A 25,285-nucleotide genomic window follows, 5' to 3' on the forward strand; every position below is an offset into this window, starting at 1 on the left:
AAGGGTTCTAGCCGCACTGCCCCCCAACGGAGCCCCAGCAAGCATCCCTCTCTGTCCGGGTCCCAGCCCTGGGCTCCCAGAGCAGCCCGATGCAAATGCGTGAAGTCTCACCAGGCATTCTTGCCTGGACCCACCTGGGGGCTGAGGCGAGGGACATATTCCTATCAACATCCAGGTCACCCAGGCCAATCCGGCTACCGCCCTGGAGAAGGCACCCAGGCAGGGGCAGCCTAAAATCCAGACACCACCGCACCGACCCCGGGGGGCACAGCTATGTGTCTGCGGCTGACTGAGCCAACGCCCTCCGACCCTGCACTGTGCCTGAGGATGACCATGACCTCAGTCCAGGCCTGGAAGGACCCTGAGGGCTGGCAGCATTGAATCCCCTCCCAACCTGGCTCCTTGAAAGAGCGCCCACTGGTCCGAGCAGGAGCCCGTGGCCCGGGTTACCCACAGGGACCCGCGGCATTAACCCACTATTGTTTCTGCAACAAGTAGTCTGTATTTTCCCACACTCCATCGCTCTCGAGAGACGGGTCTTTGAGGGGGTGAAATGCAACCTGTCAGCCAGGACAGAATCCTTCCTGAGGACCCTGACAAGTGGGTGACTCAGATCACGGGCTTGGAATCTGGCAGCCCAGACTCCAAATCCTGACCCGGTGTGAGTGGCTGGAGCAGATGTATGACTTGACCTCCCCACCCGTCGGTTTATCCATCTGCAAATTGGATGTGATGATGACGCTGAGACCCAATTAAGTAATACATTCATCCAACCCACGTTCATGAAGCACCTTTTTTATGAGCCCAGCGCTGTTCCAGGTGTTTGGGATACATCAGTGGACAAACAAGGAAAAGGCCCCCTGCCCCTGACAGGGCTCACTGAGCCACCACTGTGCCTGGAACAGACTGGGCTCATAAAACAGACTGGGTATTCCATGTGCACCTGCTACCCTGAGCCTGAGTCACCGCCCCCATCACATGCTCACATTTGGGTCCTCCTTTGTCCCACATTACAAGGGTCTAAAACCTGCCCTCATTCTGTCCTCTGGAGTCATTCAGAACAAGGCTCCTCTCTCTTACATAGGACGCCTCCTATGAGAGTTGTCCCTCCTTCCCCACATCAATCACACCCCCACTCGGATATGTTCCTGGTGCCGCTGTTCAGCTTCCTAGTTCAACCAACGCCTCTTGGGTGCCCACTGTGTGCCAGGGATGGACTGCTCTAGGACATCACCCGGGGCTGTATTTCCTCCTCGCAAAGTTCGGGGCATACGTGGGAACAAAGCAGCTTCAGCTGACAACCAGAGACACTGGTTCATGTCAGCCATGTACACAGAAAACCAACACTGTGTCTCTAGAAATAGCCTCCCCGCTTTCCTGCTGGCGAGCGTGAAGTCAACCTGGTAGTAATTCACCCGAAATCCCGGCCTCTGCTCTCACTCACTACCACTTCTTAGGTCCCATTCAAACCCGGAGCCCTGCGTGGTGATTCCCATGTCATTTCAGGAGATCTCCGATGCTTCAGTGTACAGATCCAGGTCCCCACGTGAGTCCCCCGCTCAAACTGGAGGCCTCAAGCCCAGAGGCTGGTGGGGGAGTCTCTCCACTGCCCTGCCTGAAATGTCTAGCACCATAACCTGGCATCTCACAGGCCTTACTAAGTGCTGGTTGGATTGATATAAGAAAACAGAGGCTCAGAGAGGCAAAGTGATTTGCCCAAAGTCACACAGCTGGAGGGCAGGCCAGCCAGGTCGGTGCCGCTCTGATGCCTCCACTCGGCCTCCCTTTGAACTTTCCCACATTTGGGCCCGTGCAGCCAGGCAGCTGTTCACGGAGCTCTGCTGGGACAGCCTCCCCAGGGCAAAGTCACAGGCCTCCTAGGACCCAAGAAAGGACAGATAAGAGAGCCACATGAGACCTTATTAGGGAAAAGTAATAGAAAAGAAAACGAAAAGTCTCCTGGCAGAGGGAGGGCCAGTCTAATGAATCATGTTTCACAGAATGTGTTCATAGCTGGCTCCGGGGCAGGCCAGAGAGGCCAAGGAGCCCGACAGCCGCAGGGACCTGCCCCAGGCAGCTAAGAGTGCAGCATCAGGACCGGGTGGGCCTTGGGCTGGGAGTCAGCCTGGTTCTGCCACCAACTCCCACCATCCTGGAGCCAGGCATCTCCTCTCCCAGGGTTCTGATTTCCCCTGGCTGTGAAAACAGCCAAGGACCACACTGGGGCTGCCTCTGCCTACAGGGCTGGGGCGGGCGGCGGTGGGAGGGGGGGGTATGGGGTGAAAGCCACCGTCTCCCTCTCTCCGCAGCCAGGCTTAGCCCCCACACTGCACCTGCCCATACTGTGAAGCCGATGACCCTTTCTGCCCCATCCGCAGCGGCCCGCCAAACCACCCCACGCTATTCCTGGCTCCCGGCATCACGGGGGAGGCGGCCTCCGCCCACCCTGCGGACCTGTTGGCCGCTGTCAGCCTCAGAAGGCTATCGCGCAAGGGCCTTACTGAGCACCTACTATGTGCTAGCAGCTTGGCAAATACCATCTGCCGTCACCCTCACAATGGCCTTCGGAAGTAGGAGTTAGAATTCGATCTCTCAGAGGGAGCCACTGACCGAGGCACCTGCCAAGGATCACACAGCTAGTAAGACATAGGATTTGAATCCAGGTTCCGAAGTCCCAAATGTGTATTCTCATTCCTGCTCGTGTGACAGCTCCAGGAGGACAGAAACTGTGGCCGGGCCCTGGGTGTCCCCACACAGCGTCATACATGGTCTCCAAGGGAAGGCTTGTTTGGTTGGCCAGGAGGCGACCCCCAAACCCCAGCCCAGGCCCCAGCAGAGCCTCACACGCTGTGAGCAGAGAGAGCTCCCTGTGTGCCCGGGGCTTGGTCCTGCCTGCCAGGGACCCCAAACCACGTGTCCCCACTTTGCAGAAAGGGAATCTGAGACCCGGGTTCAGCGGAGCCAGAGGACAAACCTCAGCACCGGTGATACACCAGCATCCTGGTGTGGTCCTAACAGCAGGAAGGAGACGACTGCGATGAGAAACCAGGGATGGGGGGCAGCATGGGCTTTGCATGCAGACGCTCCCACTTCCAACCCCAGGCCCACGCCATTAGCCGTGTAAAGCTGAGCAGGCCTCCTGCCTGCTCCGTGCCTCAGTTTCCTCCTCACTATAACACAGGGCAGCCCCTGGCCACTGGACAGTAATGGCCACTGAAAGCTGTCACGTGGCTTGGAGCAGGTGCCCTTTCTTCCCCTGGAGGGTGCCCACTTCTCCTGGCCATCAGCTGGGGTAGGAGACTCAGAGCCTGGCAGTCCCCCAAGCAGCCAGCCCCACAGGTCTACATTCAGACCTAGATTCGTACAGTTAATATTTACTTGCTTGACACACAAATCTCCCGGTGCCTCAGCATGAGCGAGTCACTGAGCCCTGAGAATTCAAATGAAGCAGGAACATGAGGGGGCAGGGCAGAAGGCTGAGCCTCTGATGGGGATCAGAAACCCCGGTCTCTCAAGGGCACCCAGATCCAGCCTGGCTGGGGGACGACAGTCCCTGCCCCCCAGCACCCCTGCAGACCACGTGCAACCCTCTGCCCCATAGCACCCTACTCAGAAGACCCAGAGCCCCGGTCATAAGACGATCCCAGAAACCAAGGAGGCCATGTGAAGGGGAAGGCCAGGGCCAAGAGAGGTGGCCCAAGAGACAGGAGGCTGACTCCCCGAGTCTGTGGGCTGTGGAGGTGGCTGTCCACACCGCCCTCATCAAATGGAGATTTCGCTCTACCTGTCTAGACCCAGGTTTTCTGATCTCAATAATAAGCCCAATGCAGAGAATGGGCTGTCAGACTCAGTGCTCCAGCCAGAGGCCCTGTGGGGCGTCAATCCCCATTTCACAGATGAGAAACCTGAGCTCAGAGCCTGAGTCAGCTTGCCAAGATCTCCACGGTGAGTCAGAGGTGGGGGTGGGATTCCAACCAGGTCTTCGGGCTGCGAGAAGAATAAAGATCCAGCCACCCAAGCCACCCAGCACGACTGCCCCCAGAGCCCCACATCTCAGCTCGTACATGCCAGGCACTGTCCTGAGTGCTGTACGTGTGACAACTCTCCAAATCGGCCCAAGAACCGCAAGAGGGAGAAGCTGTTCTATTCCCATTGGACAGGTCGGGAAACTGAGCTCAAACACAGAGACACACAGGACACCCACCGAATAAGAGGCAGAAATGGGGATCAGAACCGGAAGCCAAGGCTCTCAGCTGCCACTGCATCTACTCACGCTCCCACCCCCCCACACGCTACGCTGTCCCCTCACCACCAACCCCCCCAAACAGAGGCAGAGCCCTTGAGCTGCAGGAGAGACCTACTGCTGGAAAGCCGCCGTGCGCTCGCCAAGGTTTCGGAGCACAACGGCTTGGACCCGCACAAGGAAACAGCTGAAGGCTGAGGAGGCCGAGGAAGGGTAAGAGCTGGGGAGGCCCCTCGGCCCCCCTCCCCGTTCTCCCCCACCCAGCAGCGGGAGCCCACATGAGGGTGTCCTTTCCCTGCCTGCACTGTCTAGAGCCCCAGGGCCACAAGCTCCTCAGCACGGTGCACGGGGCCGTCCTCACCTCCCCACTGACCAACGATGAATGTTTGCTGAGCACCTACTGTGGACCAGGCCTCCCAGGGAAACAACCATGGAAAACGAGAGACAGCCTGAGGTCCAGGAGCAGAAGAGGCTCCCCACCCGCCCTAGCCGCCATGACCTGCCTTCCCAAGGGCAAGACCCTTCCTTGGCCTGGAAGCTGTGCCCTACCTCATCTGCCTGGGACTCCCACCCTCACTTTGAGCCTTAACACAAACTGACTTCGGGGAAATTTTTCATGGTGCCCACTGACAGAGCGGGCCACTTGCCCTTCTAAGCACCTAACACTGGGTTGGAATCATTTGCTCCGCTTTCTGACTCCCCCACCAGATTGTGAGTTCCTTGAGGGCAGAAATAATGCCTTTCATTTCGGTCCTTCCAGTACCCAGCACAGTACTCAGCACATGGTAGAGATTCAAGAGATGATGGATAGATGGATAAATGGGTGGGTGGGTGGATCAGTGGATTAATGGGTAGATGGGTAAATGGGCAAGTTAATGAGTGGATGGGGAATGATGGATGGATGGGTGGGTATGGATGGGTGAATGATGGGTAAATGGATGGGTGGGATTGGTGGATGGATGGATAGAGGGTGGATGATGAATAAATGGGTGGGTACATGGGGCATGGATGATGGATGAATGGGTGGGTGGATGGGTAGGTGGATGATGGATAAATGGATGGATGGGTGGAATGTGGATGGATGGGTGGGTGGATAACGGATGGATGACTAGGTGGGTGGATGAACGGATGATGGATGGATGAATGGGTGGTAGATGGGTGGATGGATGGATGATGGATAGATGGATGGGTGGGTGGATAGATGGGTGGGTGGATGGATGGGTGGGTGGGTGGGTGGATTGGTAAATGGGTGGATGGGTGGATGGATGGATGGATGGATGGATGGATAGATGGATGATGGATAGATGGATGGGTGGATGGATGGATGGATGGATTGATGGATGGATGGATGAATGATTGGGTAGGTGGGTGGGTGGGTGGATGGATGGATGAGTGGATGGATGGGTGGGTGGATGGATGAATGGTTGGGTAGGTGGGTGGGTGGATGGATGGATGGATGGATGGATGGGTAGATGGGTGGGTGGATGGGTAAATGGGTGGATGGATGGATGGTTGGATAGATGGATGGATGGGTGGATGGGTGGATGGATGATGAATAGATAAAAGGGCGGTGGATGGGTGGGTGGGTGGATACGTGGGTGGATGAGTAAATGGGTAGATGGGAGGGTGGGTGGATGGGTGGATGGATGGGTAAATAAATAAATGAATAATTGGTGAATAAATAACAGGAGTCCACAAGTAGTGACCAGAGGTCACTGGGCTCAAGGCCCTACTTCAATCTGGAAATTACTGGAGCTTAGCTACCCAGGAATCCCAGCTTTGCCCCAGGTATTTAGTCCAACCCAACCATTTTCTAGACATGTTTCCCCAACCTGGCCGAGCATCGCCATGTAATCACTGTGTATCTCCCTCACCATTGTGGAAGAGGTGACATAATGTCCAAGACTGCATCTGGCCTAACAATTACATCCTCAACGCCCTCCCCTGGGCTGGGCCATTGCAAGCCTTGACACATACTCATTGATGAATGACAAGCAAATGCACAAAAGACCTAGGGAGTTTTGAAATGTAGAGATGTCTGGGTCCCGGCTGAGATCTCACTGGTTCCAAGAATCTCTAAGGGTGACTCAAGAATTCATATTTTGTTCAAACACTTCCTGGGAATTCCAGTAACCAGACAGATTTGGGGAACACTAGCTTATGGGGAAGAGAGGTCACCAGCTACTGAAGGCTGTGACCAGGGATGAGGGCATTTCCGAACAGGGCCAGACAAAGCCATCACCAACCCCAGCGGGCCGTTCTCCTAAGCACTGTTTGGTTCAAAGAGAGTCTAACAGCCTTTTTCAAAGTGTGGTCCTTGAGCTACTGACTTGAGAACCACTTAAATGAGGCTTTTTAAAAATGTAGATTTGGGGGCACCTGGGTGGTGCAGTGAGTTGAGCATCTGACTCTGGGTTTCAGCTCAGGTCGTGATCTCAGGGTCGTGAGATCGAGCCCCACATGGGGCTCCCACGCTCAGCATGGAGTTTGAGATTCTCTCTCTCCCTCTCCCTCTGCCCTTCCCCCACCATGCTTACGTGCATGTGCTCTCTCTCTCTTTCTCTCTCTAAAAGAAATAAATCTTTATTTTTTTTTTAAATGTAGATTTCAAGGTCCAACCCTAATCTACGAACTTAGAGTCTCTTGGGGTGAGGCCCAAGAATCCGCATTCTTGGCAGGGTGTCCGGGCGAGCCTGGAGTACACAAATGTATGAGAATCACTGGCTCGTGGGTTCCCCAGGGTGCTAAGACCCCCTGATGGGCACCTCCATGCACACCTCGCCTTTGGAGAAAGGCAAGTTCCTGATGGGACCTCTTCAGTGACACCGAGAAACCCAGCAAACTACAGGAAGAGACCAAAGGTACCAAACGTGCCCGTTCCTCAGCCGTGAGAGGAACCAACAGATCTCTAAGCCCAGCCTCTCATCTCACAGATGAGGAAACCGAGGCTCACAGTGGGCTGTGTCTTGCCCGAGATCATAAAAGAGTGCGTGCCAGAGCTGGAATAGAAGCCAGGCGGCCGTGTCCCAGGCTCACTCCATGGTCCCAGGCTGCCCTGGTTTGCATAGGAGGCTCTGCTCCTTCCTGGCATCCTCCGTACCTGCTCCCAGGTGAGCCAGGGTCCCTGGAAAGAGCCTTCAGCAGGGCCCGGGCTGCCGGCCCGAGACATCTCAGCCCGTTGTGCTGTCCCAGGAAGACACGGTAGCTTCAATTACGGAAGCCTCCTGCTGCCTCCGCCACCAACAGTGATGAGGTGACTCATGCCTGGGGATGGAATGAGCACAGACAGTCTGGTGGGGAATGGTTCTGTGGACCCCAGGGAGACAGGGTGGGGGAAGAGTTGGTTGTCACACATCAGTAGGGACATCTCCCCAAAACTCCACTATCAGGCCACAGTGTCTGAGTTTAAAAGTTTAATACAGTCCTGAGGAATCACCAACATCAGGGTTGCTCCATCTGCCTATTCAAGGGAACACCTATGTCTGGAAAGATGCTAATAGGGGCTCACAGGGGGAAAAAAGTGTTCAGTGGTCCAAGATGATAGAAGAACAAGAGTAGAAATCTGCCCCCTAAAGATTAACAATACTCAACATGTTAAAGGCACTGAGAAGACCTGTAACTTCAGAATCTTCTTAACCGTGATACACATGCAGCAAGTTGTCAGCGAAGAGGAGGACCGTGACTTGCCCAGTGTCACAGGGCCAGGAGGTGGGAGCAGTGGGACTTGAGCAAGACCCTTGCTGGAATGACCTGAGTCCATTCCAGAGACCAACGTGCTTAGTATCCAGTGAGATGATTCCTTTCACTGATTACTATTGCTGTTGTGTTTGTTCTGACGGGAGGGAGAGTGGGTGGGCAGAACCTGGCAGGAAGTCATGCCCATGAGAGCAGCCAGGAGTTGAGGCCTATGATCCGGCTTCCCGAATCCTCTTCTCTTCCTGGGTCTGCTGCCATTGGCTGTGAGACCTGAGGCAAGTCACAGCCCGTCTCCAGACTAACATGTCTCCATGCACAAAATTAGGAGCTCGGACTACATGATCCCAGAAGGCCCTTCCAGCTCTAAATGAGTCTCTGACTCCATCATCCTACCTCAGCTCCTGTTTCCCTCCCCGCCAGCCACAACCTCTCCCTGGTCCCAAGTCCCTTTCTCTGTAAACAGCCCAGGCCGCTCTCCGGGCGAGCTGCCAGGCAGGGCTGAGCTCTGGCCAATGGTGGACGAGCCGTGTCTTTGCTCTCCCTGCCACTGCCCCTTCACTGGACTCCACAGCCATTTTGTTTCCAGACGGGCCCCTCATGGCCGTTTCTCAAGCACGGATGGGGTGGATTTTTCCATCCGGAGCCCCAGAGAGATGGTTTTGCAGAGAGCTCCATGGGAGGGCACGTGGAGGAGGAAGCATCCCGCACACATACCCTCGGCACCACCTCATACACGGGAACTCTGTCACCGGACCCTCGAGAAAGTTCGCCAGCCTCTCTGTACCTCGCTCCTCACCAGCACAGCACAGCCAATGGTATCCCCCTCCCTGTTGGGCACACACTGGTGCTCAGTCAATGCCTGCATCGTAAGCTGCTCTCGATCGGGTTCTCTGCGTTGTTTCTTCAATTCAATCTTCCCTGGTTCCCTGGGCAACAGACAGGAAGTAGGAAAAGTAGCAAATGTCTGACCCATGGATTCCTAGAAACCTGAAATCTTAGACTCATGGATTATCAGAATCGGCAGAGACTCAGGTTCTCAACCTGCCCATTTTGTAGAAGAGGAAATCAAGGCTCGGGGCGAAAGTCAGGGACAGGGTGAAGTGTTGCCCACGCTCTCGTGGCTGGTTCAAGGAAGAGCGGGTGCCCGGCTCACGGTTGGGTGCTCTTCGTCAGGTCCTGGGGTAGTAAAAAGAGCAGCAGGCCACAGGGTCCAGGATGCTGGGTTCTCATCCCACGTCTGCCACCAGTGGCTATGGGATGGTGAACAAGGGGCTTCGGCCACCGGAGCTCCAAGGCTTCATGATGAAACTTAAGGGGTCAGACTGGATTGGGTACCCCAAAGTGGGGCGGGCAGAATGCAGGAGCCCCCACAAGACTCTACCAGGCGACAAGCCAAGGAAGGGCTCAGCTGAACGGAGTCTGACAGGGACCAGAGGGGTTTCAAGGGAGGGCTCCAGGGTCAGGCAGATCGGGGTTCAAGTTCTGCCGTTTACTAGCTGTGTGGTTTGGGGCAAGTTACTTGCCCTCTCTGTTCCTCAGCGGCTTCATCTATAAAATGAAGAGAACGATGCACACCTCACGAGATCGCCTCAAAGAACTGAAAGATGAATCCGTGGCCTGGCACGCTCTGGACCGTCAGCAAACACTGGTTATTGTGTCAGTTCTTCCCAATCACATTTAATACTATCCCTGCTCACAGTTGAGGTAACCAAGACTCCAGGGAGGCCAGACACCTGCCCAGAGTGTTGGGGCTCACAAGGGACAGGGCTCCCCACCTCTCCTGGCGCCCCCAATGATGAGGTCTCTGCCCGGCAGCTGTCAAATACAGCCGCCCTCCGTAGCAGGGAAAGTGCCCCCCTCGCTGACCACACATGACCTGGCCCAGCCCCAGAGGGTTTTCCAATCGCTCGCTGGGGAAGAAGCCAGTCCCCTGGAAACTGCTAAAACAGCCCATGGGGCTCTGGCTCCGAAGGCCAACTCCCAGTTCCCAGCACCGACCCAGCTCCTCCCTCCCAGAGGCCCCGCCTATTCTCTGAGACTGCAAAAGGGCAATACCCGCAGGCACACGGGGATAGGCAGATGGGGACTTATAACTGGAGCCCCAGTGAGGCCCTCCCAGGGGTTACTCACCACCTACTTCCACCCTGGAGATTCTGGTTGTTTCACTCAGGGGACCGGTCCCCCAGCCTGGACGCCCTGTTATGCTATGTGACCTCAGGCAAGTTGCTTAACCTCTCTGAGCCTCAGGAACCTTTATAGGAAAGAGACATGAGCAGAGTTTGGGAAGTACTAAAGAAGCAGCAGAGTTGGGGTGCCTGGCTGGCTCAGTCAGTGCTGTGTGCAACTCTCGATCTCGGGGTCATGAGTTTAAGTCTCACGTTGGGTGTAGAGATTACTTAAAAATCAAATGGAAGGAAGGAAGGAAGGAAGGAAGGAAGGAAGGAAGGAAGGAAGGAAGGAAGGAAGGAAGGAAGGAAGGAAAAAGAAACAGCAGGGTTCACAGAATGATCTAGGGATCGGAGAGCCTGTAACGGCCTGCAAAGGTCTCCCTGATGTCTCTTGTCCCTTCCAACCCAGTCTCCACCCAGAACAAAAAGTTCTGGTCATGTCCCTCCCTAGCCTGCAACACTTGACTGGCTCCCTACGCGCTCAAGATAAAAGGCAAACGCCTAGTGAGATACACAGAGCAACTCCGCGGCAACTTCCAGAGCTCCTCCCCTGGCAGGACAGGGCCCTACTAAATGCTCATCCCCGGCCTTTGTTCATGCTGCGAAGCCTTCCCTTCCCCGAACTACCTCTTGGCTGCTTGGCTCAGACACTCCCCGGGGACACCCCTCGGAGCCCCCGTGCCTGGGTTAGGCCCTCTCCCATCTTTCTATCGGTCACCTGTCTGCCTCCCCCACCAGAAAGAGGGTAAACATTATCTGATTCGCCTAACCCAGTGCCGGGCTCCCAGGAGGTGCTTCATAGAGACGTGTCTGGAGGAACGCAAGGACGGGCTGGTGAAAACGCTTAAACTCATGGGCCAACTTGGGAGACCTCCTCGGCAAAATGGGAATGTTGCGGGAGGGGCAGCTGGCGCCTGGGTGGGTGGCCCCACACCCTGCTTTTGTAGCTGGCGAGAGCCTGAGGGTGGTATGCCACCTCTCGGGGCCTCTCCCCCTCCGGGATGTGAGGGTAACACCAGCATCCGCACCCCACTCATTGCGAGGACTCAGTGAGCTCCTCCTCCCCAGGGCTCGGTGTATAGGCCTGGCACTTAAAGATGCGTGCCTCACCTGTGCCTCTGAGAAGAAAAATGGGAGGTAAGCACAGACCCACGGACCCAGCCCACCACCTGCAGCTTCTGCTGCAGGGCTGAGCTCTTCCGGCACCGCACTCCCAACGGACTCTAGGGCCCCCGGCCCCAGCAGCCCAGTGCCCTGGAGAATGGGAGCACCACCGAGTCGGGAAATGAGGGCTCAGCCCCACTGCGGCATCTCAGACAGACCGCCGAGCTCTCGGCTCCCCCCACCCCCTCCATACAAAGGCAGGCTCCGGAGCGCCTGCCTCCCTCATTCTGGAGACCCAGCAACCTCAGCCTGTTCTCTTAGTAGCGGTGAATGACCTCCCCCAGGGTAGGCAGTCTTGGCGGGACTGTACCCACCCTTCCCCTGTTCAAGATTTCATGGAGAAGCATGAGGCCATCTGATGGGACCATCCCCAGACCCCCAACATGTATAATCCAAATCGACCCCAGCGTTCCTGCTGCCACCACCCCACCACCCCCACATCATCACACCAGTACCACCCTCTGTCGTGTGCCTACAGGGCCGGCTCCCCTAAATGCCCCATGTGCCTCGTCCCCTCTCATTCCCAGGAGCAGTCCCGGCCACCAGCACAAACCATTCTCCCGGGTCTACCCTTCCCCCCAATGAGACACCTTTCCCGACTCCCCTTCACCTATGCAACACCCCATACGCTATCCCCACACGTGGTCATCTTTCTTGTTCACCGTGCCCTCGAGCCACTGCCACTAGGGATTCTCGCCCCATCGCTCCCCCAAAGCTGCTCTTACAAGAGCCCTGAGCTGCCTCCACGTGGCCAAAGCCAGTGGCCACTTTCTGTCTCATCTCACATGGACTCTCAGTGGCCAACAGCCCTGTTGACCATGAGCTCTTTTCCAGAAGGGTCCCCTGGGCTGGCTTCCCAGACACCCCACTCTCCGTTCTCCGCCCAGCTACCCATCTCAGCTCTTCTCCCGGCTCCCCACCGTCCACATGACCAGACCTCTCCTCCACACCTTCCCTCTGGGTGCTCCCACCTGCCCCCACTACGAGCTGATGGCACCCCGGCCCAAATCTCAGCCCAGCTCCCCACACACACTCGGACTTCTAAGCAGTCTCTTCACCTGAACCTGTCCTCGACTGGATTCTTGCATTCTCAAAGCCCCACGCTCCTCACCCTCTCTTCACCATCTTACTTCATGACACCACCACCCACCCACATACTCAAAAGAAGATTCTAGATCATATTCCATGCCTCTTATTCCTTCAACTGCTGTGCACCACCCACCGGTAATTCCAGCTAATCTCTCTCTGATTCCCCCGAATCCAGCCACTGCCACCATTCAAATCCAAACCCCCCTCAGCCTTCCTCTTCCAGTCCACCCTGGCCCCTGCGTCTAGTTGTCCTCCCTGCAGCCACAGCACCCTGCCCAAAGCAGAGCCTACAAGGCTCCAGTGGGTTGTGGTGGGTCAGCGAGATGGCATGTGGGCGCTGCGGGCTACCTGAGGGCCAGGCTTCATCTTGCTAAGCTTTGTGATTGTCCCTCAGCCCACGGCACTTACTCAAGGGCAGCCACGTAACAGGCACTCGGTAAATTATTTTTGAATAAATTACCTGGGAAAGATAAATTTCCTAACAGGTTATTAACAGCCAGAATCTTGGATTTGTGTCTCCTTAAGAAAGGTATTTATGTGGAATGAAGAACACCAACTTCCAAGGGCTTCTAGAGGAACCATCCCACCTGCTTGCCTTCTTAACACCGCCCTCATCCCCTTGCCCGCTGCAGGCCCTGGGCTTTCTGCTGCTTAAACAGGCCAAGATCACCCTGGCCACAGGGACTTTGCATTTGCTGTACCCCTGCCTCAATTCTTTGTCATTCAGTCTCAGCTTAAATGTGTCTCTTCAGAGAGCCCCCCCAGCCCCCACCACCTCCAGCTAACAGATTCTGCACACCACTTCCCCCCACGCATCCCCCCTCCACACCAACCCGACCCCCCAGTTATTCCCACCACATCACATCAGCTTACTCCCTTCACAGGACTTATCCCAGGACATGCAGTTCACTTCATTCATTTGTTTGACTGATTTGGGATTTGTCTCCTCCCCTTCGCGAAGGGTCCACAGAGGCAAGGCTACTGCCTGGTCCCCGTTGGAACAATAGCCAACGCTAAGCCCTTCCCGGGGCCAGGCGCTGTCCCGAGCAGCCCGCCCACCCTAGGACACAGCTGCCAGGTCACCCCCATCTCACAGATGAGGAAGTGGGAACAAAGAGGAGCCAAGTGAGCTGCCTGAGGTCTGGCACAGAAAGAAGCGCCACAGGGGCCGCGGCCCCATCTATCCCCGACGCCCGCCCAACACGGGCCTGACCTGTTCAAACCCGGGGCTCGACAGACAACCGAGCAAACCAGTCACGGGAGAAATGAGCCATAAGCACCGCAGCGTTGAGAGAGGATGTCTTCGGGTGGCGGAAGAAAGGGCGAGCCTCGTTTTCTTCTGTAGTTCCCAAGTTCTCCTCCCTGGTCATGCAACACACGCGTAATTTCAAGTAAAATAAATCCGTACTTTAAAAGACATTCAAAGGTTCTGGGTAATGTCTGGGTTCAGGAATATTTTTCTTCCATTTCCAGAGACTGTTATTCCTCTATTTAATTTAAACCATTGTTTTTCTAGGGAAATTGAATAAAAAGCCCGCATTTTTAAAGCTCCTTCCAAGTCTGCCCACTTCAAACAATGAAGAGAGGCAAGTATTGGGAGCTGGTCCCCGCCTTGTGTGCTAATGGCTGGAGTTCAGGGCCGCATACCAATCAGGCAGCCACTGGAAGGGGGAGCTCTGGGGGGAGGCCAGGCTCTCGAGGAGGAGGAGGGGGCCAGAGCCAGAAAGGCCGCCTGGCCAAGGGTCCTACACACCATCACGGGGAGGGACCACCCCCAACCACCTGCCCGGCCCCGGACTGGGGGTCTACCTGCAAAGAAGTGGGAGGTGGGGCTGGGTCAAGACCACCCACTCGACGGAAAGGTCCGTGGGAAGATAAATCCCCTGGCGGGGGGCTCAGCGCCAGGCTCTCAAGGAGAGGTGGGGACACCCCGTGCTTCCGGCCAAGTGGTCAGCTCCGCTTCCCTATTTCCCACAGCGTGTGGGCACGGCTGCGGGGGACATCAAAGGCACGGCCAGGCCAGGTCCCAGATGCCGGGTTGAGAGCTGGGGCTCTGGGTCCAAGAGAATGAGGTGAACGCATGCTGCTTCCACCCTCCCAACTGCGTGGCCCTGGGCCCCCACCTCACTGGGAGCAAAACGGAGAAGACGTTACAAGCCACCTAGCAGCCTGGCTGAGGACCAAACAAGCTCCCGTGAGCCACAGGCCGGCCCCTCCATAACTCGGAGCTCCCTCTGTAAATGTGAGCCTTTACTGATGGCTCCTTCCGGACCCCAGGCCCAGGGGGCCCATCTGGGCGGGTGGTTCTGTTCTAAGCCTTGACCTGAAGCCACAGGGGGATGAGCCCAGCTACGCGGATTAAAAACACAGAGTAACTTCAAACGAAGAGTAATAAGGTGTGTTGGGATTGCAGACCTGTGGTGCGTTCTCTCCCTGCCCTCCTCAGAGGGGAGAAGAAAACAGAATAGAGGAGGAAATCTGTTGTCGAGGGCTCTCAGGGCCTACCCGGCTCCAATCCTGCCACTTACAGACACTGTGTCCTTGGGAAAGTCAAGCAACCTCTCTCAGACTCAGTTTCCCCATCTGTAAGGTGGGATAAAAGTACCCACCTACAGGATAGGTATGGGAATTAAATCAACGGATGCATGAAGAATGTCTGGCGCATACAGGCATAAACATGGGTTGTCTGTAAACAAACAAGCTCTCAATTAACCGCCTATCTCAAGGGAAGAAGCAGCAGAGACGATCAGAAACACTGGGTAACTTAAAGATCACTTACTTTTACCTTTGGCTTTTCTGGTATTATTGAGGGTGGGGGGGAGGGCAGCAGGCACCTTCTCGATTCTGTTTTGTTTGGCTTGATATCAAAATGAAAACCTTTCTCAAGCCTCCACGAACCACAGATACCAGGCTGGAGCAGCAGCAAGCTCCGGGGGTAAGAAGAAGCTACCGAGAAACTTTAAAGCTTTGCAAGGGCAGAGGTGATCCACAGAGCCCAGCACGATGCCCCTGGCAGGCCAGGCTTGGTAGGGTCCCTTTGCAGGTTCCCAGATGACGCAGGGCCCCCTGACTTCAGGCTTCACCACTTCCCATGCTCTGTCACAGCCCTGCAGACTTTGAGCTCACCTGACCCCAGAGCCAGGCTGATCTCCCAACAGCTGTGCCTCTGAGCCTTTGCACATGCTGTTCCTTCTACCCAGACTTCCCCTCTCCCCACCCCATTCTCCCGCTATACACGCCACACACCTCCCAGGCAGGTAAGTGTGCCCGTGTCCGTCTCCCATCCAGAGCTCTCAGATCATACAAGAGCGGCGGCCTGTCCAGCCAACATTCTGACTCTATCTCTCACGCTGTCCCTGAACGCGTAAGGATGGGTCACTCCCGCTGTTGTCTAAGCCAGACCCAGACAGCTCCAGCCACCCGTGTCCTGGACATCACACCTTCACCAGCCCTGAGCCGTCTGGCTTGTCCATGGTCCTTGGGCACCACCGTCACTTTGCCTCCCAAATGCCTGGGTCACCTTGAGTGCGGTTATTCAATCAGTGGCAAAGCAGGCCCTTAATTAACTCTTATCCTCACCCCATCCCCCTCTCTCTGGACACACTGTCACGTAACAACCCGGTTTCTGGAGGCGGAGCTTGTTTGAGGGCGATTTATGACCCCTACAACCACAGCAGGCCTGGCCCAGCAGCTGCCCCTCTCACTTTGTACTCGCGAGGACCCTGAACTAGCCCTAGGGAGGCGTCACACCAGAATGCAAGCCCCAGGGAAGGGCTGTGGCCAAACTGCTCACGGCTGCACCCCCGGGTGTGCTGGTCCATGTTTAACAATTGGCTTCCGGCGGGGGGTGGGGGGGTGGGTAACCCTGACTTGCGGTGTACCAATTTCTGAGGTATAAATACTCTCCCTACGGCCAGTTTCAAGTGACTGAGGTGACATCAGTGAACACACAGCTGGGTAGGGATGTGCAAGAGCACACCCGTGTGCACATTAGATACGTATATATGTAAATTACACATATATATGTCTACACATGCGTGCATATAATACATAGACATACAAAAGACACAACCACAAACACAAAGGCAATAGTGAAATACAGTGAAATAACTAGGAGGGACTATATTGTGAGTATTTATTACCCTTGTTTTTAGCATAATTTATTTCATTGTAAGCTCATGTATTACCCATTTTTATAATGGCTGTGTTTAACAGCCAGTTCGCAAAACCCCTAAAATTGAGCAATCCGCTCTCGTGCTTTGGGACAAACTGACTCCCAGATACCAGGGCTGGGGGCCCTGCATGGGTTCTGCAAGGAGAGGTCACTCTGGGGAACAGGACCCCAAAGGAAGGTGGCTTTGACGCCCTCCACCAAGGCAAAGAAGCCGAGCTGGGGCCCGGGAGGCACAGAGCGATGGAAAGACCACGCTGGCCCACTCTGCCGCCCTGTTTATGACTCTGATTCTCATTTCTGGGCTTCAGACCCCTTGAGGGCAAGGACAGTGGCTCACTCACCGCTGTCAAGCCAGGTGACAAAAATATAAAAGCACTGAAGACAAGCTCGCAGAAGAAAGGTGGACTGGGCATTCAGGGAGACAGGCTTGAGAGCTCCACAAACTAACTGTGACCTCAGGCAGTCACTTAAATGCTATGTTTCACCTCTTCATCTGTAAAATGGGTACATAGCCATATTCCCCGCCTAATTATCAGGGCTGCCATAGACACAGGGAGATAGTGGATGTGAAAGGACAGTATTCCATTATCACATTTCTATAGGATACATATATTTCATATGACGTGTTTATATTATACATGAATATACTCTCACCTACTTCCTTCTTTTCAAACTTGATCTAAGAAGATTATAGTCTTTTGGCTATGCTCCTGTTTTAAGCGGTCACATAGGTGAAGGAGCTAGCCCAGCATCTGGCACTTACCAAATATAAAATATCTGTTAATTAATTTAGAGTTTATCTCGTATACACTAGGCCTCCCCCTTACACTAACCTGGTACCTCGGTCCCAAGGAGTTCACTAGCTTTCCCTCCTCCCTAGACCCCCCAAAGAGAAAACCTGAAACAGCACAATTTAGGAGCCATTAGTCACTGATATCCACTCAACTGGAAACTATGTATTGAGTACCTACTATGTGTCAGGCACTGTACTAGGCCAGTGATCAAGGACAGACATGGGCCCCGCTCTCGAAGGCTTACCATCCTCTGGGGAGGTTATATTACCATTGGCGGATATAAACAAGCCACCCCCACTGGAATGAGGGCTCTAAGAGCATCATGAATGAGAATTCTTTTTTTTTTTTTTAAGTAGGCTCCACACCCAATGTGGGACCTGAACTCACAACCCTGAGATCAAGAGTCACATGCTTTACTGACTGAGCCAGCCGGGCGCCCCATAAACAGGAATTCTTGAGCCAACCTGGCTGACCAGAGAAGAGACTCCTGAATGAGGAATGAAGAAGTGAAGGATGGGGCCAGCTTAGTGGAGAGAGGGAAGCGCTAGAGGGAAGGCTCTCTGGCAGAAGAGGAAGGGGCAGGGGACCTCGGGAAGGTGAGCGTGATGGAACAGAGTGAGAGACCCAGACACAAAGTGGGACCTCACAGGCCATGAGGAGGGTTTGAGCTTCACCCTGAGACCCTGAGGAAGGAGAAGGACAGCCTCCAACCCACGGTCACAGGGAGCCTGGAGATGCCCAGACTGTGCCCTCCTTTCTAGTCTATGTACCTGAGCCCCAGACACTGTGGGGGTGCTGTGCTGGGGCAGATGGACAGACGGACGCTGCAGCTGATGGCCATTCGGGCAGGGCCTGCAGGGAAGGGCTGAGCATTTTAATGAGCCCACAGCCTGCCTCTCTCCAGCATGCATGGAGGAACAGATGGGGCTCTAGGCAGGCAGGGCAAGACTTCCCCCGGCTGAATCCCTCGGGAAGGCCAAGGACTTTGAGGTGATGTCTCAGCTCCAGAGCCAGTGGCAAGTACAGCCCACCCCCCACCATCTCCCTGCTGTGGCCCGAGAAAGGGTCCTCAGGCTATCGAAGCTAAAAGAAGATTCCTGACCCCTGCCCCAAGACCCCCCACCCTGGGAGAGAGAGGAAGTACCAGCCCCACACTCTCCTACATCAGGCCTGGGGGCTCCCCCCCCACCCAGAGACCACGCCTGGAGACCAGGAGGCTAGCCTTCAGTCTCAGAAGGGCCCCCACCCCGGACACACTCCCCTGCCTCGAGGAGTGTCCAGGCCTGACCTCGTTCTGGGGCTATGGCCTTCCAGCTGACCGGGCCATCCTCTCCTCCCACACTCCCTTCTTTGTGAGGCTGAACCCTGTTCTACCTCTGGGGGGGGTCCAGGGCGGGAGAGGCCAGCCCAGAACAGAGGTGACAGGAGCATCCCTGACTCCATGTAATCCCAGGGACCCCCAAGGTCAGCACAGGGAAAGGGGGGACCACAGTGGCAGCAGGACCTGAAGGCCTGGTGAATGGCCTGGACAGTGAGGCACCCGGTCTCTCTAGTTTTCTCTCTCTCTCTCTCTCTCTCTCTCTCTCTCTCTCTCTCGCACACACACGCTGATGCACAAAGAGCAGTCAGGAGTCATGCTGAGGGACGGGGCACCCAAGGGACACAGAGACTGGGTAGGAGGGGAGAAGTACCCACATACACTGCAAGACCTACTCACACTCACACTCACACTCACACTCAAATGACACAAGGAGAGACTCACACACTGAGAGAAGACCCAGGTTCGGGGGCCTCTCACACACGCAGGGACATACCCACGCCACGCAGTCTCCGGGACGAAGGGACACAGAAGACGCCGCTCCTGGGGACACACACTCACACCAGGGCCACGCGGAAGGCCCGGGCTCCGGACTCGCACACCCAGAGGCACGGTGACACACACTCGCAGCCACACCCGGGACCCCCCGAGCATCGGGAGCCCACAGACCCCCGCCAGTCAGCAGGGACGAGCCCAGGGCCCCGGCGACGCGGGGCGGTGGGGACCCCGGCGCCTCGGCGACGCCCGCTCGGAGCCCCCCGGCCGCCTCGCGCAGTGCGCCCCCTGCCCGGCCGGCCCCCTGCGCCCCGCGGGCCGCACTCACCGGCTCCGGCCGCCCGGCCGCGCCTTTGTTGTCCACGCCGCTCACAAAGCGCCGGCGGCCGCTCCGCGCGTCAGCTGCCCCCGGCGGCCGCGGGCGCCCAGGGCCGAGCGGCCCCAGCCCCGCGCCCCAGCCGCCGCCGCGCGCGCCGCCCGCGAGGTCGCGGCCCGGCCGGGAGTGCGCCCGCCGCCTCCGAGCGGCCTGGTCCCGCCGCCGCGCACGGCGCGACGCGGCGCCGCCCCCGCCCGCCCGGTCCCCGCTCGCCGCGGCTGAAGTCACCGCTTAACCCCTGGCGGCCGGGCCCGCGCGGGGAGCCCCGCCCGCCCGGCCGCTCGCGCTGCAGGTGGGGAAACCGAGGCCCGCGGGGGCGGGGCCGCGCCCTCCCTGCTCCTTCATTGCCACCCCCCGCCCCGCGGGCGTCCGCTCCCGCCCGAAGCTGCCCCGCGCGGTCCCGCTGCCCCGGGTCGCCCGCGGGTAGGTCCCGCGCACACGCCAGCTGCTCGCTGCTCCTCCCTCACTTCCAGGAGTTTGCCAGGGCTTCCCCAAGGAGAGTGAGAGATGGGGGGTGGGGGGCGAGCCTACGCGGGGGGGGCCCCCCACCCAGCTCCTCGGTGGCCTGGCCCCCTGGGTTCGCGGGACCGCAGCCCCTTGAGGGGGGACGGGGGGCGGGGGCTTTGAGATTACGGCCCTGAACTGGCAACAACCCCGCCGAGTAGCCCCACCTTCCCGATGAGAACACTGAGGCTGGGAGCTGTGAGTAACTGGCCAAAGCTCGCCAAGCGAGGAAGTGGTGGATCGGAGATCCTAGCCCTCCCCTCCCCTCCAGCCCCCAGAGCTACCAAACACTGGGTACTCCTTCCCAGAATCCCAAAGACGGCCTCCGGATATGATGCAATTAATTATAGTTATCAGATCATTAATTAAGATTATCCCTGTTGTTACTAAACAGTGCCCTGCAACCTCTCTATTTGCCACGAAATCCAAACTCAGGCTTATCAGCAATTACTCCCGGGTTGATAATAATGAGTTCTACAGCCTCCAAAGGGCACAGGTGTAGTACGGACAGCGGAATCTGTCGGCCTGTGTCGGCTCCTTCAACGGAGCCAGCGAGAACATTTTCCTTCACGACTCCCTCTTTGCCAGGCACCGGCCTTAGGGGCTGGGAATGAAACAAGGAACCAGACAGACCCCAGCCCTGCCCCCCTGGCTCTCACAGGCTAGGAGGAGACAGAAATACACAGGCCACTACAGTGTAGGGAGACAAACCACACTCAGGCCACACTCTCTGAAATCATCTTACTTGTTGATTTGTTTTACTTGTTTATTGTCCGTCTCCACACAAGGACGTAAGCTCCCCAGAGCCTGTCCTAAGAGTCATTCCTAGAGTGTCCCAAGCCCCAGGCCTGGGGCAACACTAGGCTCACAGTGAACAGCTGGTAAGTACTGGTTGAGCGCTTACTAGGTTCCGGACACCATCTAGGCACGCAGGAGACATCAGTGAACAAAACGGGGGTGCCCTCTGCCCTGCTGGGTCTTCCGATCCAGGGGGGAATAAACAGGGCCCGTGACAACAGACAGGAAAGCTTCAGGAAAGCCCCAGGGTAGGGGCGAAGGGCAGGCCAAGTCAAAACTTGCCACTTAGGCATACTGGTTATTTTAAATAAAAGTTACTTAACGGAGAGCCTGTGTGAGAAGAGCACTCAGACCCTCTTCTGTCCCCCTGAAAGCAGGAAATAAATCTCCCATGTGGAAGTTACCCCCTCTGTACCAGGAGGTAAAGAGACATCCCTCTCACCAGCGATGGGAAATGTAGAGGCCAGAAGTCTGTATAAACAACCCTTGTTACTAATTTATTTTTTTCAATTTTTTTTTTTTTACTAAATCATATAACCCCAGCCCAATTTCTGTTCAGAATTCCTTACTAATGGAAGCCCCCCAAAACTAAGTTTTCTTTGTCCTGTCAATTCCTCACAGGTTTTTTTGGTTTGGGGGATTTGGGGTTTGGGGGAGTTTTTTCTTTGCTTGTTTGTTTGTCTCTTTACCTAGAAAATATAAAAGGTGCCTGCACGGGGCATTTTTTTAGGTCTCAATTTCATGATTGGGCCCCTGTGTGCACGTAATAAAACTTTAGCTTCGGGGGTGCCTGGCTGGCTCAGTCGGTAGGGCACGCGGCTCTTGATGTCAGGGCCGTAAGCTCGAGCCCCAGGTTAGATGCAGAGATTACTTAAAAAAACTAAAAAATAAAAATAAAAAAAAAAACTTGGGTTTTTTTTCTCCTGTTAATCTGTCTCACATAAATTTAATTCTTAGTCCAGGTGTTAGACCGTGAAGAACAGCAGAAGAATGTTTCCTTCCCTCCCTCCACCAGCAAAGCCGCTAGAACATCTTCAGATGTCCAGTGAGTGACATAACATTAAGCCTCGGGCCAGAATTTGGAAGCCTGGGTCCTCCTGGCGCAGACAGAGCCAAGGACAAGTTCCTGGACCTGCATTCGCGGGCTTTCAGATCTGCTCCAACCTCTCTCCTTGCCTATCTTATTTCCCTCCTGGGCCTAAGCTCCCCACCACCCCACCCCGAGTCCTCCAGGCTGGAATGCCGGCCTCCTCTTTGGTTGCACTAAGGTTTACCCTCCCTCCCGGAACCATCAGAAGGCCCAGAATCCCCGGAAAATCTCCCCAAGTGGACTCGGTTCCCCGACCACTTAGCCCGAACGAGCCCACAGCCCTCACCTTCCTACATTGCTGCCCTCTCCACCGTCTCGCATCCCGACACTCACACCCCTTCTTTCTCGCCTCCCCAGCTTCACGTTCTAAGCCCCACAGCACAATTGAATGTCCACAGTGCTTCACTTTACCCATGCTGTTCCCGCCGCCCGGAATGCCATGACAGCTCCTCCCCAGCTCCGCAGACGCGGTGGCTAATGCTTTCTGAGGCTCTCAGCCGATAACACCTTCTCCAGGTCAGGATCTCTTCTCTAGGGCCCCCAGACTGGACTGCGGGCCTCCCCCAGCATCCTCTGGTCCTTCGGGGCATCCGTCCTACCGTGTGGTGTGGGGTACAGTTGACCTTTGAAAAACACAGGTTTGAACTGGGAGGGTTTACTTATACATGGATTTTTTTTTTCAATAAAAATGTATTTTCTCTTCCTTATGATTTTCCCAGTAACATTTTCTTTTCTGTAGCCTATGGGATTGCAAGAACACAGTATATAATACGTATAATATACCAAATATGTTAATTGACTGTTCATGTCATCCATAAGGCTTCTTTCTGGTCAACAACAGGCTATTAGCACTTACGTTTGGGGGGAGTCAAAAGTTGTATGGGTGGGGGGGCGCCTGGGTCAGTTAAGCATCTGCCTTCAGCTCAGGTCATGATCCCAGGGGAGTCTACTTCTCCCTCTCCCTCCCCCTGCTCATGCTCTCTCTTGCTTTCTCTCTCAAATAAATAAAATCTTAAAAAAAAAAAGTTGTATGCAGATTTTCCACTGTACGCGGGGTCAGTGCCCTGAACCCCTGCAGTGTCGAGGGTCCACTGCATTTGTGCACGTCCCCTCCTGGACTGCGAGTCCTTACAGGCTGGGACTCTGGGGTCTCATTCACGGTGCCTCGCCCCACCTGGGACAGAGCCAGGTAAGGCACAGGCACGAGACAAATATTTGCTAAATAGATGAGTAAATGGTTTTCAATGGCCACAAAAGGAACAAAAAGGATTTCTGGGAACGTTTCCATGTCCCAGAACATTCAATTAACCAGAATTTCCCACTTGCTGAACATTCTGGTGGGTGCAGGGTTTATTGCGTAAGCGATACATCTGGATGGGACTGGAACTCTGCTCTGCCTTGTCTCCGCCCCTGACCTGGGGAAGAGGGAGGAAGGGAGGACAGGGGTGGTATGTTCCACTGGCCAGCGAGGCTAAGTGACTTGCCCAAGGTTGCCTAGCAAGCTGGTGGCAAAGTCAGGATGGGAACCCAGAGCTTCGGCCTCTGTCTTCCAGCCCAGGCCCCCTTCCACCAGCCCAATCCCACAGTAGGTAGATGGGAAAGCAGCCTTTCCAAGCCCAGATACCACACTCACCCAGGAAGTAGGACTGGAGAGCATGCAGGAAGCGGTCAGTCCTTATTATTTACTATACCATCAAACCAATCATGACGAGGCTATTAGCTAAGAGAGGTTGGATCACATTTTGATATGAAAAAAAGACAAACACAGGGACGCCTGGGCGGCTCAGTAGGTTAAGCGTCTGCCTTTGGCTCAGGTCATAATCCCAGGGTCCTGGGATCGAGACCCGCGTCAGGCTCCCTGCTCAGTGGAGAGCCTGCTTCTCCTTCTGCCTGCCACTCCCCCTGCTTGTGCTCTCTCTGTCTCTCTCTCTCTCTCTGACAAATAAATATTTAAAAAAAAAGAAAAAAGACAAATACAAGCTACCTTACCAAGATGAAACTCTCTTCCCATAACCCTCTTGCCCCTGTTCAGTAGGATTGGCGTTTTGAAAGGGGCTGGGATGTACTGAGCAACCACCCCCACTTCGAGCCTTCCAGGTTCCTCCCCAGCCCAAGACCTGCATTTGTGGGCAAGCAAGCTGAGGTCAAAGGCACAGCCACAGGCAGAGGGGGTTCTGGGGGCCCAAATGAAGAAGGGAACATGACTTCTCTGAGTTATCACTTCATGGGCCCACTTCATGGGACAGGCCAGTCTGAGCAGCTCCTTGTCTTGGGGATGCGGTCTCAACGTTCTCCCAAAACACCCACAGGAGGGGGATGGACAGTCACGTCCAGTGGGCTGGACACAGACATGACACAGAGCTCTGCCACCCCCAGATCTCTGCAGCACCCTGAAAACAGTCCTCACCCTCTTCCACTCTGTCCCACTGCCTGTACAGTAGGACCAGTAATCCTCTTGCCCTCTTCTATCTTCACAGAAGTTTGCAGGATCAAGTCAACACCGTCTAGCAGAGATTTTTCCACTTCCCACTGACCTTAGATAAATACGCTATTTGATATTATCTCATCATCAATAGTCAAACTCTTACTAATGAGAAGCAACCTAGTACAGCAGTGGTCAAGAGCTTAAACTCTTGGGATTCTCCCTGTTGGAGAAGCAAACGACAGATACAGGAAGGGAGAAAAGTAGAATGGCCCCCTGTGGTGTTGGACTGGATGGGACGTGTGGGTGTGAGCTCCTCGCTCTGTCCACCACGAAGGCCTGGGGGCAGGGACACCCAATAGCAATGAGCACACTAAGCAGCCAGATCGTGGCTTCTAAATGCCGTTCTCGACTCAAGAGATCCAGAGCTCCTTGGAATAAGGGCTGATTCCAAAGGAAGGACAATTGGAGCCTGTAATGTAGGGCTGGGCCAGAAACTCATACATTGCTCAAGAAGTGATGGCAACATCACAAAATGACAAAGAAACCAGCTCACAGAGGCTCCCATGAGCCAAACTGAGGGCAATTGGACCATCAGAATAAATTGGGGCGCCTGGGTGGCACAGCAGTTAAGCGTCTGCCTTTGGCTCAGGGCGTGATCCCAGCATTATGGGATCAAGCCCCACATCAGGCTCTTCCGCTATGAGCCTGCCTCTTCCTCTCCCATTCCCCCTGCTTGTGTTCCCTCTCTCACTGGCTGTCTCTATCTCTGTCGAATAAATAAATAAAATCTTTAAAAAAAAAAAAAGAATAAATAATGATTGTGAGGGTTGATATCCCATTGAAGACAATGAGAAACCAAGAGTCCATACTGCTGTGACAAGTAACAAGCAAATGAGTACACTGAAGGCTGTTTACACCGTCTCCAAGCACTTCCCCACACAATACCTCTAA

At 55.3% G+C, this 25,285-nt stretch overlaps 1 protein-coding gene across 5 annotated transcripts in view; it reads right to left on the minus strand.

The window, feature by feature from the left end:
• The window catches only part of ARHGEF10L (Rho guanine nucleotide exchange factor 10 like), a 143,245-nt gene extending 123,583 nt beyond the window's left edge, over positions 1-19,662 (minus strand). For 2 of the 5 annotated variants that reach the window (XM_087858280.1, XM_087858277.1), the window contains exon 1: positions 19,470-19,662. The gene's annotated coding sequence lies outside the window, so the exon portion shown is untranslated. Of the gene's footprint in view, positions 1-7,343; positions 7,508-19,469 lie in introns of all 5 variants that reach the window. The other 3 variants (XM_087858278.1, XM_087858281.1, XM_087858282.1) reach the window with 3 other exon arrangements.
• Between the last annotated feature and the right edge of the window lie 5,623 nt (positions 19,663-25,285).

This window comes from Ursus americanus, chromosome 33 (genome assembly GCF_024610735.1).
Source record: "Ursus americanus isolate L20-20 chromosome 33, mUrsAme1.1.p, whole genome shotgun sequence".
NCBI classification, from domain to species: Eukaryota; Metazoa; Chordata; class Mammalia; order Carnivora; family Ursidae; genus Ursus; species Ursus americanus.